General features: G+C 40.3%; 1 pseudogene; it reads left to right on the top strand.

Annotated features, from left to right (window-relative positions):
• Positions 1–20,149: 20,149 nt before the first annotated feature.
• LOC149225133 (imidazoleglycerol-phosphate dehydratase 1, chloroplastic pseudogene) lies at positions 20,150–21,114 on the top strand (annotated as a pseudogene).
• Positions 21,115–21,477: the final 363 nt, after the last annotated feature.

Genomic DNA, 21,477 nt, shown 5'->3' on the forward strand with positions numbered 1-21,477 from the left:
GAGGGGTGAACCATACTCTGATACCACTCTGTAACACCCTCCTCCCACATCTACCCAAGAAACCAACCAATCAGTCTAAACATGCAACGAGAGGTCACTATGATATGATTCAACCTCCCAAGTCACATTTAAGGAACTGGAACCGACAGAAACACACCATATAGACATCCAACATCATCAACAGAACCCTCAGAAAACAAGTCAGCCACTCAAATAGCTTGTCCCTGTGGCCCACTTTTGTTTTAGGTATATTAGGCCATAGTCATTCTCATGCTATGGGCAAGGGAGCGACCAATAACATAAATTCGCTCTCACAGGCCTGCCTTCCAGCGACTGTGAACCAAAATTTCCAATGTTGTGCCAGCAACCCTAGGATTTAAGCCACTTTTTCAAGCTCAGAGCCCAAGTCACTACCCAGAATTGATCCATCTCTTCAAATAAATAATATAACATGGAAATGACAATACTAAAGCAAACACTTTTTCAAGACCTTGATTGGACCCCTATTAGCCATGATATGCATTTTGTCAAACATATTGCAAATGTGTAGTCTACAAGTGTAATTCACAGTTATGAGCATATGGGTCTCATACTTAGATGAGAATCGCTAAGAACCATTGATGCCTCGACACATCAACTACCACTCCATCCATTAGGTCATATATACATTGATCATTCAATTATAAGTAAAAACATGATGAGAGCCTCACATGGTTGATGTCATAAAACACATACATAACTAACATAATAGCAGTAGAAAATACTCATGAAAGTACAATCATATAGACCACATATAATCCATCAAAATGCTCATAGAAATACAAGGAGAAATAACATTTCATTAATGATTCAAAATCCAAACCCGAGATGGGACTTCCACGTTCCACCCAATTGTAGAATGGTTGAGCCAAATCTCTCTTCATACATTCACCCTCGTGCCATATTCCAAGCATGAATGTGGGATCTCATAAAACACATCAATCAAAACTCATCCAGGCATTCCAGAGGCCATCCACCTCAACCCATGAAAAAGTGATTCCACCTCACGGTTGGACATCACCAAACCATCATCAGATCGATCTCTATCCCAGCCATCCAGGGCTCCAGAGCATTTTTCCAACCAAGTTTATAGGCCTAGTAACTCAACCCACATCTTTTACCGGGCTCCAGAACATTTGTCCAACCAAGGCCCCAAGACTAGTAACTCAACCCACCAAAGGCTCCAGAGCGTTTGTCCAACCAAGGCTCAAAGACTAGTAACTCAACCCAAGCTGATACAGGGCTCCGGAGCACTTGTCCAACCAAGGCCCTAGGATAACCATGGTTATACAGGAAATGGCAAGGCTAGGAAATCCACTTTCGATCTAGGCAATCCTCCATGCCAATGACAAATCACAACCAAGAAACCACATGCATATGCCATGCATGCCAAAACTAGTGAAGAAATCATACATGCAACTCGATACCTGCAAACAAATCTGATGTAGTTGCTGATGTTGATGCCTTCTTACACTTTCCTGCTCTTCCTTTGCCTTCCTGCTCCAAGAATCCAAGTATGTGACACCCTCCAAGAGTTCTCCAAGAAAACTCTAAGTATCCAAGAGTATGAGAGAGAGACAGAATAATGAGAGAGAGTTACAAGATTGAACTGACAAAAGGTTACTAACTGACCCTCAGAAGCCTTTTTATGGATGAGACCTCTATTTTCTTCATTTTCCATTATTTTCCTTCATTTTCCTCCTCACATGCATCATGTGACCTTTCACCTCCTTTTTCTCCTAATTTCCATTATCTTCATAAATAAATGTGCCAAAAATGTATTTTTTCCTTTTAATGTCTTATCCATTGCCTTTGCCAATTTCCTTAGCCATTAAACAATCACAAGTGATCCCCATCACTAGAATTTTCCCCAACATTCAGCTTGGAATAAGTCACCCATCATTTGTGGTTATTATTTTGCCTTTTATTAACTTTTATTACATGGAATTTTCACCAGCGTTATTACACATTGATTTTGGTTTTGTATGTTAACAATCTATTCTTGACATGTAATGAGCCTCTGATGATCAAGTGTAAGAGGGAGCTAGCCTTTGAATTCGAGATGAAGGAACTTGGACTCATGTACTACTTCCTAGGCCTTGAGGTGTGGAAAAGACCTAGTGATATTTTACTCTCACAAGGAAAATATGTTATGAAGTTGTTGGAAATAATTGGAATGAAAGAATGAAAATCCATGGCTACACTGATGGAAATAAACTTCAATAATTTATGTGGAGAAGTTGCTAGACTCGATTTGGCGAATTAATTCAAGTATAGACAATTGATTTGCACTTTGATGTTCCTGGAGAACACCCATCAAAACATATGTTATGCAGTGAGAAAATTGAGTCAATTCATGACCGAGCCTCTCCATGCACATTGGATTGATGCCAAACATATATTGAGATATTTGTGTGGGACGATCACACTTGGTCTAAGATATTCTTTTGGAGATGTTCGACTTCATGGATACACTGATGTTGATTGGGTAGGAAATTTTCTCAACAAAAAGAGTACTTTTGATATTGTTTCAGTCTTGGATCTGCCATGCTATCATATATGAGCAGGAAATATAAGTCTGTAGCATTGAGTACTACTGAGGCAGAGTATATTATCACTAACATGGCTAGCTATGAAGAAGACTAGCTAAGGAAGCTCTTTGGAGAGTTATTTGAGCAGGTCCTAGACACTACAATGATATAGTGTGACAATAAGAGTGGGATCTGCCTAACAAAGAATCTTGTGTTTCATGACAAGTCCAAGCACATAGATATTCGATATCACTTCATTCGAGATATAGTGTAGAGAAGAGTCAGTAGACTCCATTGCATATCGACATATGCATAGATTGAAAATATTCTCACCAAAGATTTACCAAAAGGGAAGTTTTCGATCTTCAGAGAGTAGCTTTGAGTGATGGATGTGACCCCTCCTGATAAGGGGCAGTGTTGATCGAGGGCACTGAGCCATCTCTTCCCCCCTATTGAGCTCCCAGGGTGGGGAATTGAGATAGAGGGCTCCTAGGGTTTAGGCATCTCTAGAAAATAAGGGATCACCCATATTTGTCACCCTTAGGATGTGTGCAATCCCTGTATGCTTTGACAAGTCAGTTATCTCCCCGATCTTTGAACGTTGCAAAGTATACCCAAGTTGGAATCATACGCACAAGCAGGGCTTGTTGAGATTGTCCCTCCTCGTCTAGCCAATGGGTTGAGGAGGTTTAGAGGCGTGTGATCCTTACCTATTGGTAATTCAGGTATCTCATCCAAGATGGATTATGATGCAGGTGTTCTACCTCATGATTTTAGAGGGTCATTGATAGGAATATTAGTAGGCAATGGGATTAGGTTGAGATTTGCTCCCCTTTGTGGATTTAGACTGAAAATGTGCTCCTTGAGTTATTCCAAGGTTGAGATGTTCTCATCTGTGTGTCTGGATATCCTATTGCTCGATATGGGGTTGAGATATGTGACTTCCCCATGAGATAGAGGGTGGAAGCTAATGCTCCCTGATTCTTCTTCTTTTAGATTTGAGAATGTTTCATCAGATAGAGTTGAGGAGAGATGGTCACGACATAATGACAACATGAAAGGATGATGTAATGATCAACAAACATATATTGACAGCTGGAATTATTCCTAGTTGAGAGGGAGTGTTAATTTATGCAACTAGGATCAAATTCCACCTTGGAAAGCTTAGATGACAAAGATGATGATTGCATTGAATTTATCTTTCCTAGAGGAAAAAAATCAGCCTAAAGATCACCTCATTTGGACAAGCAGAAGTTGGTTTTTAAATTTATGAACCCACTCATGTATATTGGATTAGGTCAACCCTATACTCATGTACAATTGGACAGGTCAGCCTCATAATCAAATGGGACCTCATGGAAGCCTATAAATAGAAGAGACCTCAGGCTCATTTTAACATCATCATCAAGCATCTTCTTCTCTACTCATTTGTTGTTTGGCTTGCACAGGTTCATCGAATAAAGTTCGCTAGGAGTCTGAAGTTTCTGGTCTGAGGCTTGCATGGATTAAGATTTTGTTTTATGATCTTTCCCTCACCACATATCTAATCCAACTATAGTTGCATGATCACAATGTCTCTAAGTATGACCAAGAAACCACAATCTCTCACGTATTAGCTTGAAGGGAGCGACCAAGGCCCTGAGATCAGATCTGGGTAGGTTCGACCATAGTCGCACACACATAGTGGCTAAGGGACCGACTAGGGCATCATAGTCACTCATAGGACAACATGAAGGGAGTGACTAAGGCTTTGAGGCAGATCTAGGCTGATACAACCACAACCGCATGCACACAGTGTCTCTAGGAGCAACTAAGGCATCATAGTTACATGCATAATGTCTTGCAGGGTGTAGAAATTTTGAATAATATGACACTTATTCACAGAGATTATCCCGATTATACACTATTGCGGAATGCATGCATAATACATAACCTCCTCTACGTTGATCATCAATTTTGCGGAATTAAAAGCAATGAAACATCAATCCCATGCGTGCATTAACACAGTATGTAACCCGGGGAAAGCATACAGATGAAAAACCCACACTATCTGTATATTATATTGATTGAGAACATGTAACAATACTTAGTACAATACTCCTCACAAGTACTCAGTACTATCTCCACCTGTTACACACAAAACTAGCTCAGATCTGAATCAATCAAAGGTTCAAATCTCCTCCACTGTGTACTTGCCTCCACTGCGCAATCCTGCATGAGAATAGATGAGAATGGCTGATCCAAACTCGTATTTCCTTGGCTGAACCATGCAATCCTCATTGGCATTACTCAACCCATTGATTGTGCAAATCTCATGCACAACTATAGTCACAACTAACAGTTGTCTTGCCCTTTCACTCACCTCTAACACCTTTATCCACTGAACTATCCATGCACTGAGTTAAATGATGTATTCTTTAGTTGCTTTATGAGTTAATAATTAGTGAATTAATAAAAATTAATTCACATCACTCATCACTAGTGTATTCTGCAGTTGGACTAAATACAACTAATTCAACTAAGTCAAACTGAACACAACTCCATCAACTCCTCAATCAACTCCACCAAACTCAATCACTTGAGTTCTAACTGAAGTCCACCATGCAATAGCTCAACTGACCCACAAGAAAAGTGTATTTCCTTCTAACAGCTGCATGTGCCACATCCGTAGCTCGAACTGAAGTGCTCCAAGAGGATAAGATAATGTTTATAGTCCAAATATTATTAAGAGCTAATAATATTCGACTGTTCTATTTTTAGCCTGGCAGTCTAAAAATAGACTCCGCCCATATGTCTAAAAATAGAAGTCCATATATTTTTACCAACATGATCAATCATCCACAAATAGCATCTTGCAACTCATAGACCATGATCCATATGTCTAAAAATAGACTTTGCACCAAAAATAGCCTGCAGGCCCACTTAGTGAAGGCGACTCCTTTCCACTAAGCTCCATCATCTTGTTGCATTTTCAACACTCCCTCTCAACAAGATATGGACTATCTGCAACCCCTATCCTGCAACTCTGGAATGTTCTGCATGCAACACATTTGCCCGGTCCACTTGCTCCAACAACACTTGGAACAAAAACACTCCCAACTGACCACTCTTTTGGGCTAGGAACATACTTTGATGTTGCAACTCTACCTGCTGCTGACAAGTGCTCCCTCTCTGACATCTGTGCTACTGCAACATCTCCATGCATCTCACACCATTGCACACTTCTCTGTGACACCTAGCACTGTGCAAAACACTTGTAACTCTCGCATTGTTGCAGCTTGTTAGCTATGCGCTGTCCTGGGATTCCCTACACTGTCACTCTCTCTGCAGCTCCATCCACATCTGTCTCTACCTAATCAGTCAGTTCCTGCCACTCCACATCGGGGCTCCCGTAGCAAGGTCTCATCCAAGAGGTTGGGTACCTCAAGGATCCTGCCCCTCCTCCTTGGGATGATCAATCCACATCACCCCACCTCCTACCTGGAGGTATGGCTGCATGCAATCGCTTAGCCCACCTGGCTCGAAGTTTTCCCCTACTGGAGGTCTCTACATGAGTAGATGTCTCTACTCGATCTCCTCTCAACTTCCCTTGTTGTGGCTGCTCCACAACCTCCTGAAGCTACTGCACCAATCGTGGCTCCTCCACAATCGTCTGAGACTTCTTCTGGTTCTGCATGTTGAGAGGTAATGTACTCTCCCTCTCAACCACCAAGTCTCCATTAGTTTCCTCGCTACTCAAGGCTTTGCATGCATCTTGAACCTCAAGAGCATATAGGTTCTTGACCCGTGAACCAATCTGCTTCACCTGTCTAGTGATGATGTGTCTAAGGAAAACCGTTCCCTTACTGAAAACTACATCATAACCTCTGTCTTCCAGCATCGCGATCGACACCAAGTTTCTCTTCAGTCCTGGTACATAATTGACATCGGTCAAGTTAAGGCGAGCTCCATGCTCCCTCTGAAAAATAACTGTGCCTACACCTGAGACACTATACTTCTCATCATTACCCATCGCTATGAGTATCTGGAGATCTTTCTCCTCCAAAGTACTGAACAAACTTTTGTCACCGGTCATGTGGAAAGAAGCTCCACTGTCAAGAAACCAACCACTTCCCACCATGGATGAAACCATGCATGCGAAGAGTGTGAAATCCAACTCAAACTGTGAAGCAAGTGCCTCACCTTCAGATCCTTCCCCGGATCCCTTCTTGGATTTCCTCCGTGGACAATTTACAGCATAATGGCCCACCTCATGACAACGAAAACATCTCACTTTCGATTTGTCAACCTTCTTCCCATCATTGGAAGAACTGGATTCGAAAAGAGAACCCTTCTCCTTCCCCTTCTTTGCTTTGGCAGCCAAAGCGCAATTCTCTTCATCGGGTGCCTTTGATGAAGATCCGTCCCTGGTATTCCACCTGATCTCCTCTTGCACAAGATCCAACCAAAGTCTCTCCCATCCTGGCAATTTCTCCTGACCATTGACAGAGTCCTGATAGGAATGCCAACTCTTTGGAAGACCAAGGAGAGCCAAGCTCACCAAGTCCTCATCATCAACAGTCACCCCCACACTTCCCAGCTCATCCCGGCATTGGGTGAACTTCATGAGATACTTGGGCATACTGTCTCCATTCTCACACTTAATGTTTCTGAGTTTATCATTGACAGCCAACTTCCTCTAGTCACTCTTGCTTTGGAATAAATATGTCAATGCTTTCCACATCAAGTATGGAGAAGCCTTTCCATGCAGGCTAGACACAATGTGATCCTTCACGCCCTCCAACAGAATCCTTAGACACTTTGTTGTCTTCTTTTGCCGAACCTCAATGTGAGCAGCATCAGTAGGCTTTGGGACCTCAACCTCTATGAACTCCTTCAACCCATTGTCATCTAAATCCACCTCCATCCTGTCTTTCCATGCAATATAATTCAAGCTGCCCTCAAGGGCATACTCCAATTGCAATCCGTTGAAAGACATTTCAACTTTGGCACCAAGAAAACATTGTTGCAAATTCGAATTCCACCAGCTCAAAACTCAACCGCTTCTGATCTAGAATTCGTGAGAACAAAGTATTTCTCGTACAGAGATTGACTGAATGGGATTTTACCGGATATCTCACCTTCCAAAAGAATGATGAATCCAGAGGCTACTTGGCCCGATTACAGACTCTGCCTGAAGAAATAAAATGTAAACACTTTCTGAATAATAGATCTGATGATCAACTCTGCTCTGATACCATGTAGAAATTTTGAATAATATGACACTTATTCACAGATATTATCCCAATCATACACTATTGCGGAACGCATGCATAATACATAACCTCGTCTATGTTGATCATCAATTTTGCGAAATTAAAAACAATGAAACATCAATTTCATGCGCACATTAACACAATATGTACCCGGGGAAAGCATACAGCTGAAAAACCCACACTATCTGTATATTATATTGATTGAGAACATGTAACAATACATAGTACAATACTCCTCACAAGTACTCAGTACTATCTCCACCTGTTACACACAAAACTAGCTCAGATCTGAATCAATCACAGGTTCAAATCTCCTCCATTGTCTGCCTGCCTCCACTGCACAATCCTGCATGAGAATAGATGAGAATGGCTGATCCAAACTCGTATTTCCTTGGCTGAACCACGCAATCCTCATTGGCATTACTCAATCCATTGATTGTGCAAATCTCACGCACAACTATAGTCACAACTGACAGTTGTCTTGCCCTTTCACTCACCTCTAACACCTGTCTCCACCAAACTATCCATGCATTGAGTTAACTGATGTATTCTTTAGTTGCTTTATGAGCTAATAATTAGTGAATTAATTAAAAATTAATTCACATCACTCATCACTAGTGTATTCTGCAATTAGACTAAATACAACTAGTTCAACTAAGTCAAACTGAACACAACTCCATCAACTCCACCAAACTCAATCACTTGAGTTCTAACTGAAGTCCACCATGCAGTAGCTCAACTGACCCACAAGAAAAGTGTATTTCCTTTTGACAGCTGCATGTGCCACATCCGTAGCTCGAACTGAAGTGCTCCAAGAGGATAAGATAATGTTTATAGTCCAAATATTATTAAGAGCTAATAATATTCGACTTTTCTATTTTTAGCCTGGCAGTCTAAAAATAGACTCCGCCCATATGTCTAAAATAAGAAGTCCATCTATTTTTACCAAAATGATCAATCATCCACAAATAGCATCCTGCAACTCATAGACCATGATCCATATGTCTAAAAATAGACATAGTCTAAAAATAGACTTTGCGCCAAAAATAGCCTGCGGGCCCACTTAGTGAAGGCAACTCCTTTCCACTAAGCTCCATCATCTTGTTGCATTTTCAACACAGGGAGAGACCAAGAATTTGAGTTAGATCTACTTCATATTCGCACACTCACAGTACCTTAGTGAGTGACTGGGAGTTAAAGTCACCCACTCACAGTGCCTTAGAGAGCGATCGAGAAGTCACATTCGCTCACAAAATTTATGATGAGGGAGACCAGGGTTTTGAGCTAGGGCTTGATAATTGACTGAAGTTGACCACAGATGTCTGAAGGTTGGAAGGTTTCTCTCTATTGTATAGTAATTTAGGAAGTTTGTCTCTGACTTTTATTGGGTAAATATCGATTGAAATATTATGTATTAGGCTCATTGTACTCTCTGCTGAAACATTTTATGACAATCTAATAAGAAGAAGATTTGAAAGGATTTCCATTATTAGTTCTTCTCCTCTAGCTTCTTGGCATAGTTGGTTGGTTGATAGTGGCGCCACTCATCATTTCTCTAGATATAAGGAAGTTCTCTCTAATCTAGTAGAGAGGGAGACTAAGCTAAAGAGTATTCTTGTAGACAACTCCACTCATCCTCTCAAAGGTTTTGGGTCCGTTAAATTTGTTAAGTGATAAAGTCCCCTAGGGTCTTTGCTTGATACCCTAGCAGATCAGAGGTTATCTACACAGAGAAACACACATTCCACACAGCGATGATGCTAATATAAACAAACTAAACGAAGAGAGGTGCACCTGGGGGTCCTTCGTTTGGGAAGATCCAGCCAGGGTCCAAACCCTCTTGGAGTTCCTTTCGCTCCTTCAACCTGCAAAACAATCAATTCAAGAAAGTATAGTAGTATATGGACCAAGCATCATAAAGAAATCATCTTCATAACATATGGAAAGGTAGTTAGTTATACAATTTAAACAACCATTCATATGTGAATCATAACATTGATATCATAAACATGAAGAAGATTCATATCAGGAAGAAGACAAGTGTTTCTTTTATTATAGATAACTAAAGTATAGAAAGGAATGATTTCACCTGAGTCGTCCTTTCGTAAGCTCCAAGCCGAACCGTCCTCCAGATTCGTCCAGTCTCAAGCCTTCAACAAACTCCTTCCATGACTTACTCCATGATATCTCAAGTATTAAAAAGACATCATAACACAAGGAAACAAGGGTTTCCTGTAAATGGGGGAAGTGTTGGAAGCACAAGGATCTTCAGACCTGGTCAGGGATAATCTCAGCAGAGTAATATTTCTCTCTCTTCTCCCCTCTAGTCCTTCCCATTAAAGCCTTTTTATACTCCTCCCAAAGTAGTTTTTTAGTTGGGAATTCGTTGGGAACAGTTGGGCCACAGGCACTAATAGGTACTTAGTAGGTAAAACCCACGATCTCCACCCGAAATTAAGGATATTTAATTTTTTAGGTGTTTTAATACATATTCGCGGGCTGGGTATACACAAATCTATGTACACATGCATTTAGCTCAAGGCAATGTCACGTATAGGGAGTAAAACACTGTTTTTTAAGTATTTGGACCAGGTTTGGAAGGAGGGGTTGCCCTAGGCCATGAGTGCAACATCACAAACATCAAGAGTGAGATTTGGAGCTATAACAGATGCCCCCTAATATATGAGGTAAGAAGGGGTACATGATGGCCAAAATATATTATGTAAGTACATGGAAAGGAAATTTGTAAAAAACTAAGAAGGACTTCACCAGAGTTCAGCCTGCCAAGCCACAAAAGGAGATCAGAAAGAAACACTGTCTGAGGTGGGCATACCCATGCTCAGAGAAAGTAAAGCATGTCTGCATATCAAGTACAAGTGGATCCACTAAGTACACAAGTATAAAAGACTGGAAGATACATAATGGATCATCTGATCATGATCGAACAAGTACATGTCTGAATATCACATATAAGGATGTCAATGATGCTGAAGGATGAAGAGGATCACTGATATCAAAGACTGATCCCAAAAAGTACCAGATGAACATGATGGAGTTAAATGGTACTACACTGCAAACTCAGGTGCGAGCATATAGAATGTCACCATGAATGACTGTAACATATAAGGTGGAATGATATCAACTAGCAGCAACTAGAGCAACTGTCAAGTGAACCAATGAATGTTGATAAAACTTGAGGTCTCCACCGACCGCCGTGGTACATTTCTACACCATTGGAATAAATGATCTGAAGTCAACCATGTGAGAAATCGTTTGATCACCAGTCATTGATGTATATCGTTAACAAACGTGAGACCACTCACCGATAATGATAATGAGTGTCAAGGTACCCAGTACAATCTAACAAGTGTGAATAGACGAGTTGAAGTCGAACACCTATAAGAATCTATCAATCAGGAGACAATGATGGTTTCCCACTGTCGATAGTGAAGTATCTGCCACTAATGACTGCAAACCCCAAGGTACTGCCAAATGGACTCTAGATCTTTGCCCCAGAGCAATGAGTTGTAGTCGATAGGGAGAGATCCACTAGAAGGAAGGCATTAAGGCATCCTTCATCAATATAGCACGAGTGTAACCCGTAGGCCAATAATGTGGAGGGAATCGGACGAAAAAGATGTAGTAACCTGACTGAAGCACGTTTCCGATGTACACAAGATGTGGCTAGCGCATGACAGAAACCCTGTGAACCAACCAATAATGAAAGCTGACACAAAGGCGAGGTATCCACCAATAGGGTTAAATGGAAACCAAGGTACTGCATGAATCCCAATGTGTGATAATGTAAGCTAATTTTGAACACAAGGGAAACCACTCAGTCAAAGACCCATGATATTGATCAATGCTGAGCACAAGGTGACCTATCAATAATGAAAATAGGGCCAGGGTGTAGCTCTGGGCCTGTCCTCAGAGCAAGATGTCATTGGCGATAAGGACAAGACCCGCCAGCAAGAAGTCAATGGGGACCTATCAAACCAACATGAGTAAAGGACCAATATAGCTGATGTGATGATAGACAAGATACTGACAACCAGGGATGGCCGACTAAAAAATGAGTCAAGCAACACCGCAAGGAGGCTGACTCAGGTTAACTTCCCTTGAACAAAAGCACGACTCAATGTGACTATGTGGCAACATATGATGACTCTGTATAAGTTCGCCATGCAGGAGGCACGAACGAACCCTCCATATGATTGGAAGAGATAACCAATCGGGGGAGAACTAACTCAATAACAAGGTTAAGGCATACCTAAGTCAAACAAAATCCCGCCCAAATGGAGGAGAATTTGTTTTGAGTGCTTTGTTCAAGGGCGACACGACTGACTCTAGCTACCAACAATAAGTGGAAATATTGTCCCATTCCCGCTCTTTTTTGGAATATATAATTTTTTTTGTCTTTTTCTTTAAGCTGGAAAAAGAATAAAAGAATGCTATAGTACAGTGGAAAGAATGAGTGTCGGTGAAATAGATGATCTAGTTCCTGGGATTGGAACATTCCTATGCTTAATGCAGGGAGGTGAAAACTGGTCAAAGACACTCAAATGTATGTTCCTTTCATGGGTCAAGGTGTGTCAAGTTGTAGAAGTCAAGGGCATGCAAGTTTGATTTTGCAGTCGTCATGGTCAAAATTTGGCTTAAACATGAGTCCAAGTGAAGCTAGCTCAAGGCCAAAAGGTGTAAGTGGTCAAAATGCAATGTAGTAGTACAACTCAACACAAAGGAGCCTCTAGGGCATAAGGCCAGAACGAAGCGAAGAAGCAAAGAGGAATGAGTCTTTCATCACATAAGTCATGGTGGGACTAAAGAGGACTCCCGACCCTAGAGACAAAAAAGCGGCATGAGTGCCAAGTGACAACCAGGTATTAACTAGGGCACCCATGATAAGGTAAGCTCTACCACACAAGTCATGATACTTCTAAGAAATGAGAAGGTTCCGCACCATAACTTGGTGGGGTCGATCCTAAGACCAAATGGGAAAGGAAACTGATAAGTGCACAACGCAGGCAGAAAAACCTAACCTATATGCCAGTTTCGAGAACCAATACCTGTCAGAACGGACCAACCATAAACTTCCAAAGGAGAAATTTTCCAAGTTCTGTAAACATAAATAGGAACACTAGACAAGAAGTTAATACATCCCACATATAGACTTCATATAAAATATTGTGTGATAGAATACAAAACTTGAAAATATGTACCTCATATGTACAATATGGTATAGGGAACCACGCAACCTTGCGGCTTACGCATAATGGTTCTTCTGAACAAACCCCTTGTAGGGCTCAGGCCAAGGACTCCTTTGGTAGTCAAAACTCATGGCTTCAAAGAGTTCCTCTTGTGAAGGCAAATCAAGTTCTAGAAAACCATGAGAACTACAAGGATCAAAAGAGGGAATTAAAGGGTCCCATGTCCCTATAGGAAGAATCTCTCGGTCAACTGCTGGGACCAAGTCGTAAGAAGGAGAATAATAAGTCAAAGGATCCTTCTCAGAATCATTTGAACATTGAAGATTCAATGCCACATAATTGACCTGTGGCAGGGTAGAGTCTACTTGAACACTTGGAACAAACCAAGTGGTATTCTGCAGTAAAGTCGAATTAGGGTGGTAATTATCGGATGCAAGCTGATCAATAGTGACGATATTCTCGTTATGAGGAAAGCACATTACTCGAAAGAGTGAAGACACCACAACATTCATAGCATAGACATAATTACGCCCAAGTAGTATATTAAAGTCTAAAGGGCTATCAACCACCATCATATCGATTAAGACAGTCTTCCCACCTAAAGTGATAGGCAATTGAGGAAGAACACCTATAGATTCACCAGCCCTTCTGTCATAGGCCAACAACTGAGTCTGAGCTGTCAACAACTTTGGGGAACCCAAAGCTTTCCAAGTCAAAGAGGATATAATACTTGCAGAGGATCCTTCATCCACCATACATCGATAGACATTTGTGGAATTAACCCTGACCTTTATTTGGAAAGGTGCAGTGGAAGAAATACGAGGCTCGACAAGACTATCCCAATCAAAGGAGACCCTCTTAGAACTTGGAGGGGGAACATTCGAAGCAGCCGGAATGCCCCCTATACCAAAAGACTCTGCACTAGAGATCAAACAGACTCTTTTGTTAGGCACTTCACCCCCAAAAAGAGGAGTGTAATCAACCAGCAATTGCACTGGCTCAACCACATTATCAACTAATGGTTGATGGGATTGATGAGAAACCATATTAGATCTAGGAGTAGAAGTACTTTCAGACTCAGACCATATCCTTTGAACCTCTAGAATACCAAGGCATAAATGAGTAAGATTGTCTCCCTTGCATATCTTATAAGGGAACTTAGGTTTAAAATTTCTACGTCCAGGTTTCTTATCAACCTCCATTCCGCCAACATGACTAGAAGTGGTTTGTGGAGAGTCCTGAACATGACTTGCAGAGGATCCTGACTCTTTGCTAATATGACTCGCAGTGACTAGATTTATGCCCCCAGCATGCCTAGCAGTGGTTGAAGGTTCATCTCCAACATGACTGGCAGAGGTTGAAGATGAATGGATAGAATTATTCTTCTTTTTTGACTTCCTCTTTCTCCTCTTTTCAGATTTCTTATTACAAGAAGGAGGATAAAAAAGAATCCCAGATTTCTCTTTGAAAGAAGATGAACAATTAGCACCCATGTGATGCCCCTAAAATAAAGCATTCATCTGAGATGTTTCAAGAACATCAGGAATATTCGGAGTGGACCACAGCCAAATGGGTAGTCCAACATTCAATCCAAGAATATTCAAAGTGGCCATCAAGGGAGTACCAACGTTTCCAAAGAAAGGAAAGGCACAAGGATCCCCTTTTGGGAGGGTACCTTGGTTGGTTTCCACATGAATATTGGCCATATCTAACTGATTCGCAGACCCTTCCCTTACGAGAACGTAGAAATGACTTTTCAAGGAAGATAAACACATAGTCAAGACCTTTGCCCTTGATGAGGCAACTCCACAACTTCTAAAAGAACGACTAAACGCCTTTCAAGATTAGCGGAGTGGTAAGTCAGTCACTCAGGATATCAAGTCCAAAAAGTGAATAGACAAAAAATACCTAAAGCCAACTAGACACAGGGAGCAAAGAGCTCTCAACTATAAAGTCCCTAAAAGATGTCAGCCAGTCAAACAACTTCCAAGTATTTTCACTCCAGGTGATGAGGACCGGAAACCAAAATACAAGAAAGTGAAGTAAGGGGCCTTCCGAAGATAGTCTGGGATAATGACAGCCCAATCCTACTAGTGAAGGTAACAAAGGAAGTTACATTGACCTCCTAACAACAGCCTGTGCTGGTGCAAGCCCCCAAGCTTCGCAAGGGTGCCCTCTAGTAGTACCGTTGAGAGTGATACAATGTCGACCTCAGGTGCCATGGGATTCCCCTCCGCAACCACCTATGTAGATCCCTAGGATTAGCAACTAAGGTTACCAACTCGTGTCAGAATCCAGGCGGAACAGTATTGAGGTAAGATCCAACAAGTAGGAGAGGGGGTATCTCTCTTCTTTATCTTCAAAAACCCTTGTGCTTAACTCCCAAATCTGGAGCTTTCTTGGTCTCCCTAACGCTATTGGATTTTCACTCACTATTCAGACTCCTATGTTTGACAGTTTAAATGGCCTTGGAGAGTTTTCTCTCGACTCGCCTAATCCAAGGCCCTAAAATATCCTAAAACTTGTTGGTGTGTCTAACTTGACAATTATGAAATGTTATAGTATATTTTAATTAGTGCTTGTTTTTAAATGGGTTGTTCTTAAGTCAAGGGATAAGAGAAAATGAAACTTTTGGTGTTTTGACGCAAAAGAAATTAATAAAAACCAAAATATATGCAGATGCACTCGTTTTGTTCTTTGATGAAAGAAATTTCTACTAGGTTCCGAGGAACTTCAAAGAAAGCAACAAATTTTTCTTTTCTTTTCTTTTCTTTTACTCAAGCTTCACATTCACAAAAATTAACAAAACTATGGATGCCCTAAAGGATGCACAAATTTATCCTAATGCAATGAGTACATGCTGATGCAAAACTTAAGACTACTCTAAATCAAGAAATGAAAGTAACTTGTTTATCAATACTAATTTTCCACTTAAAATGTTTAGATGGAATATGAGTTGCTAATGCTCATTTTCATCTCTACAATAAAAACAAGTTTCAAGACAAACAAAAATGCACTTTAATTCAAAAAAAAGAAACTAAATCAAAACAAAGTTCAAGAAAGCAAAACCAAGTTTTCAAGAAGTTTTCTTCAAAAGAAAGAACAAAAACGTCTTTTCAAAAGTGCTCTCAACAAGACTGAAACTTTATGATTGAAGAATAGGAAACAAAACACTTTGCAAGTTGACAACACAAAATGAATGAAAACACAACAACAAAAATGTGTTTCAAGATGCTCTTAACAATCAAAAGTAGCAACAAGAGCTTGGCAATAAAGACCAAAAGATTGAAAAGACAACTTTCAAGAAAGTGTGAATCAACAACTCTCAGAAAGTAAGAAAAGCAGATGGTCATAAAAGTGTAGTTTTGACATGCAAACAAAAAGTCACCAAAACAAGATTTAACACAAAGATTGAGATCAATCTTTCTGCCCTAGAAGACCAGAGCAGCCAAGATTCCTAGCAAGAAACCTTGTGTGCTTGAACAAAAAGATGACACTTGCAACAAAACAAAACAAGACCGACACTTTCCACAATCGGAGAGAGTTTGAAATCACGAACTTTCTGTAGAAATAAAGACTGACACAAAAAAGTAACTGTTCAAGACTGATTCAGACCAGCAGACTGATCTTCAGAAACAAAAATATCTGAAAATTTTAGGGTATACAGACTGTGTTAGTGCACAGCTGCGTGTATACGCAATTTAGCCTAAGGAAACATGCATATACACAGGTTTACTTAAGGAAACATGCATATATACACTTCTGTAAATTGGAAAAACAGCATATATAAAAGATTACAAGAAAAATCAAAAAACATTCTGAAGAAACTGAACAAACTTACAATTCAAGTTCCTATTGGAACAGACTACACAGTAACAACAAGCAAATAAAAAGCTGAGCCCTGATTGGCTTGAACAAACCCAAACTAGGAACAACAATACTGTTGTCCCCAACTGAATCGCCAATTCTGTTAAGGGATAAAGTCCCCTAGGGTCTTGGGTTTATACCCTAGCAGATCAGAGGTTATCTACATAGAGAAACACACATTCCACACAGCCATGATGCTAATATAAATAAACTAAATGAAGAGAGGTGCACCTGGGGGTCCTTCGTTTGGGAAGATCCAGCCAGGGTTCAAACCCTCTTGGAGTTCCTTTTGCTCCTTCAACCTGCAAAACTGTAGTGCCCACTCTAGTTTCCTGACCCTAATACGACATTATCTTAGACACTCTATTCTTCAAGGACCTCAGATTGAGGATCTGGACCCATGACACTATTATTAGCGATTGAGATATTCATGGTTATGATGTTATGAATGCTTTTCATTGATATTATGGTAGCATGAATGGTTATGTATCTTATCTATCAGCATTCTGATGATTGCAATATTAAATAGTCAAGTTGGTCTCTATTTGAAATTATGACGAGGGTAGTAAAGAATATGTATGCGCTCTACTAAAAGCATAATGAGGATAAATTTTATGGATAGGTATATTTCTACGATGTTACGATGTTGATTGCTTAATGAATATGTATGTTTCCATTGATGATTATTGATGATAGCCATGAGGGATGTGTCCCCTATGTTACCTACTTCCTTTAGTTCAGACTTACAATGGACAATGATGTGAATGACCAGGAATTGTTAATGATGCTATTATGATAATTGACTAACATTGAGAAACCTTGTTACTGATGATTATTGAGTATGGCAGGAAACCATCAGAGGCACTCGCATATGATAGGTCGATGACACCTGGTTTGATGAAAATTTATATTACTTTATCTTTGAAAGTCTAAGTCGATCTTAGAATCTGCCATATATGTTTAACTATATTCTGATGATATATTAATGGTTGCAGGCACAGATTAGTTTCTTGACCGAATGACTCACATATGGGTGATGGGGTTGTACAAGTGGATGGAACTACATGGGATGGGTGGGACAGAGTCCCTGATCTCACCCAGTAGCACTCCCGCCGTGACTTGGGCTGGAAGGGTTGAAGCACCTTCGCCTTGAAGATCACGATGCCATGAGGGCAGGTTCCAAAGTTGGGTCGCTCATGAGGACTTTACCGGGGGGCACGCATCAAGGCGAATTCCTTGATCTCTGACACCATTAGTCTCACTATAGCAGGCAACATAAGAGATGATAGTGGTCTATGACGTTGCACTATATTTTTCCCCTCGTAATCATTGGATGCTTGAAGGGCAAGTGGTGTGGCACCCTTGGAACTTCATCAGAATTTCTTGAAGGGCACGACCAACTTGGCACCCTTGGCATCACAAATAAACTATTAGGTGTGGCACCCTTGGAACTTCTAGGGAATTTCTTGAAGGGCACAACCAAACTGGCACCCTTGACATCACAAATAAGCTATTAGGTGTGGCACCCTTGGAACTTCTAGGGAAGTTCTTGAAGGGCACAACCAAACTTGGCATCCTTGGAATCATTAAAAATAAATAAATATAAGCAAGGAATGAAAACTAGGTAAATTTACATCAAGGGTAAAGGATGAGTAGAAAGCAATGTAATTAAATCAAAAATAAAACTTGGAATAAGGAGGATCATAGGAAGAATTAAAATAGAGTACCTTAAAAACTCTACCCTTCCCATTTTGGAAAATACTAGGAAGATTATGTGGTTTAATTAGGAAAAAGGGGAAAGACAAACATAATGGTAAGGATAAAGATTAATCCTAAACTAATTTAAACCTAATTAAGAAAAGGGGAAGGTGAATTAAAATGAGAATAATAAATTAAATTTAGAGAAATGTATAGAAGCTCCATGTGTCAACAACCAACATAAGAATATCCATCTAGGAGATAACCTGAGTTAAATTAGGGAGTAGATTGAGGATAAACTCTTGACTCATTAATTGACTTCAAGTAATGAACACAAATTAAGGAATAAAAGGGGGGAATAAAGAGACAACTAGGAGAAGAAATAGGAATCTTGTTGAGGTGAGGAAAATATTAGTTTTAAATAAAAGTTTAAGTAAATAATATTGGGAGACCCTTGATATGAGAATGACACATGGGTGGGTGAATAATCAAGCTATTGAATTATAAAAAAAAATAATTAATTATGCATGCCATGACAAGTGTCACCTATGAGGACTCCTATAAAAGAAGGGGCAAGCCATGGAAGAAGGGACTTTTTGGGAACCCTATTGTTGGATGGATGAGATGTTGTCAGAACAGTGATTACGAAGCTATAGTGAGTTTGGTGAGGTAGAGGATTTAGAGAGGGGACTCTTGAGCCAAGGTGTGCTCTCCTCTACTAGCTAGTGCTTGTCTCCATTGTACAACCCCATTGCAGCTCGGGGGTCCGCGGGGAAGAAGAGTACCCAAGGAGTAGGTTGGGAGGTTAACCGGTGGGTCTTCGCATTCGGTTCAAGTGCGTGATCATTCACTCGCGGAGGTGACCAGCTACAAGGGAATACCAGCAACAGCAGAGCAAGTGGAGTCTCGCCTTCTGGTGAACGGTACATATGTATTTCATTACTATTGATCTTAGTTAAAAGTATGAAAATGTTATGATATGTTTCCTAAAATGAGTGGCAAGAATGTGTGTGCTAAATAAATTTGAATTTCAATGTGATTCTTTCTGGTTGTATTTGCTGATTTAAAAAAAAAAAAAAAAAATGTACATAGTCTGGAGAGTTATGATCCTCACACTTGGTATCAGAGCCATGTTGAACCCTTGAGGCCTATGGGCCCATGCATGTATGGCTAGTTTGTTAAATAATATGATGAAAATCCCTAACTAATGTGACGAACTCCGACCTCCTCCTTCGTTTACCCCTTGAAATTTCGTCTAACGGGGAATTTAAAATAATCTCTGCTCACAAATTCGTCAATTGTAGTTGTTGCCCTGTTTTTTTTTTTTCCTTTGAAATTCTATCCGCCGAGGAAATCTAAAACATCTCTGTTTAAATTTCATGAATTCTGGTCTTTTTCTTCAATACCCTGAAATTCCATGGATTCTGTTTTGCTTTGTTTTATCCCATGAAGAGCTAAATAATGTAGCAACCTAAAATTACGTAAACCACATCCTCTGGAAAATCGTGTGGGGAATCCTAGATTGTTCACACTCATAGAGCATTCCATAGTTCAATGGATGCAGACGCCACTACTAAATTAATAGCAGGGCCGAACGAAGGGAATCCTCCAATACAATTAGCGATGGCCTTGCCAAGTCTTCCACCAATAACACCGCTTGCCTCTACACCCTCCAATTTTGACCATGCTTGGAAAGGATTCGTGGGTTTGAGCACCGTAAAGCTTGTGGGCACAAGGTTAACAGAGGATTCATGGCCGAATTCAAAGAATTTGAGATGTAACAGCAGACCAAAACTTCATTGCTCGTCATCCGATAAGGAGGAGACTGATTGCATTGTGGGGGATTTCTGTCCCCTATATTCGTCTCGGAGTAATCTCACCATAACTCCCACTAGACGACCTCAGCGTTTAATGCGTTTACGTGCTGCTAACGATAGCCAAAATGGGGCTCCTGAGACATCTCTTACAAAAGGTCGCTTTGGAGAGATTGTGCGAGTGACAAAAGAAACAAATGTTCAAGTGAAAATCAGCTTGGATGGTTCAGGAGTTTCTGACTGCAATACTGGCATACCTTTTCTGGACCACATGCTGGATCAAATTGCATCACATGGGCTCTTTGACGTACAAGTAAAGGCTTCTGGGGATATCCATATTGATGACCATCATACAAATGAAGATGTTGCTCTTGCCCTTGGAAGTTCTCTACTTCAAGCTCTTGGAGATAGAAAAGGAATCTATCGTTTTGGAGATTTTTCAGCTCCTTTAGATGAAGCTCTTGTACACGTCGCCTTGGATTTATCTGGACGCCCCTACTTGGGTTACGATCTGTGCATTCCTACACAAAGAGTTGGCACATATGATACACAGCTGGTGGAGCACTTCTTTCAATCTTTGGTCAATACGTCTGGGATGACCCTGCACATTCGTCAGTTTTCTTTAATAGCTCTCTTTGTGTACAACATATTCATGCCAAACTCTATAAATTGTCATGCCAGCTTGTGATGGCTTGCTATTATTTAGGTCCTATTCCCGAAACAAAATAAGTCTTGATTGCAGATTCTAACTGTAGGTAAATTCTAAATTTGAATTGCTTCAGATACAATACATTCTGTAAACTGGTTAATGAAATATTATGTTGTAACGTGGTGTTGATATGAAATACGACTTTCACTGTTGTCCATTCATTGTTTAGGTTGCATTAATATGTAATAGAAGAAAACAGTGGCATGTAAAACATTTAAGATGATACTTTGAGTGTTTGAGTGTGTAAATACAGAAATGGAATTATTTCTTTTGGATAATATGTTTTTATGCAAGGGCAAGATGATCTTTTCCGCGATGAACCAATCAATGAATATAAGCATCTGGATTGGTCCTTAC

The sequence above is a fragment of the Pinus tabuliformis genome, chromosome J, assembly GCF_031772625.1.
Source record: "Pinus tabuliformis cultivar Carrire ecotype Pingquan chromosome J, CPIR1, whole genome shotgun sequence".
NCBI classification, from domain to species: domain Eukaryota; kingdom Viridiplantae; phylum Streptophyta; class Pinopsida; order Pinales; family Pinaceae; genus Pinus; species Pinus tabuliformis.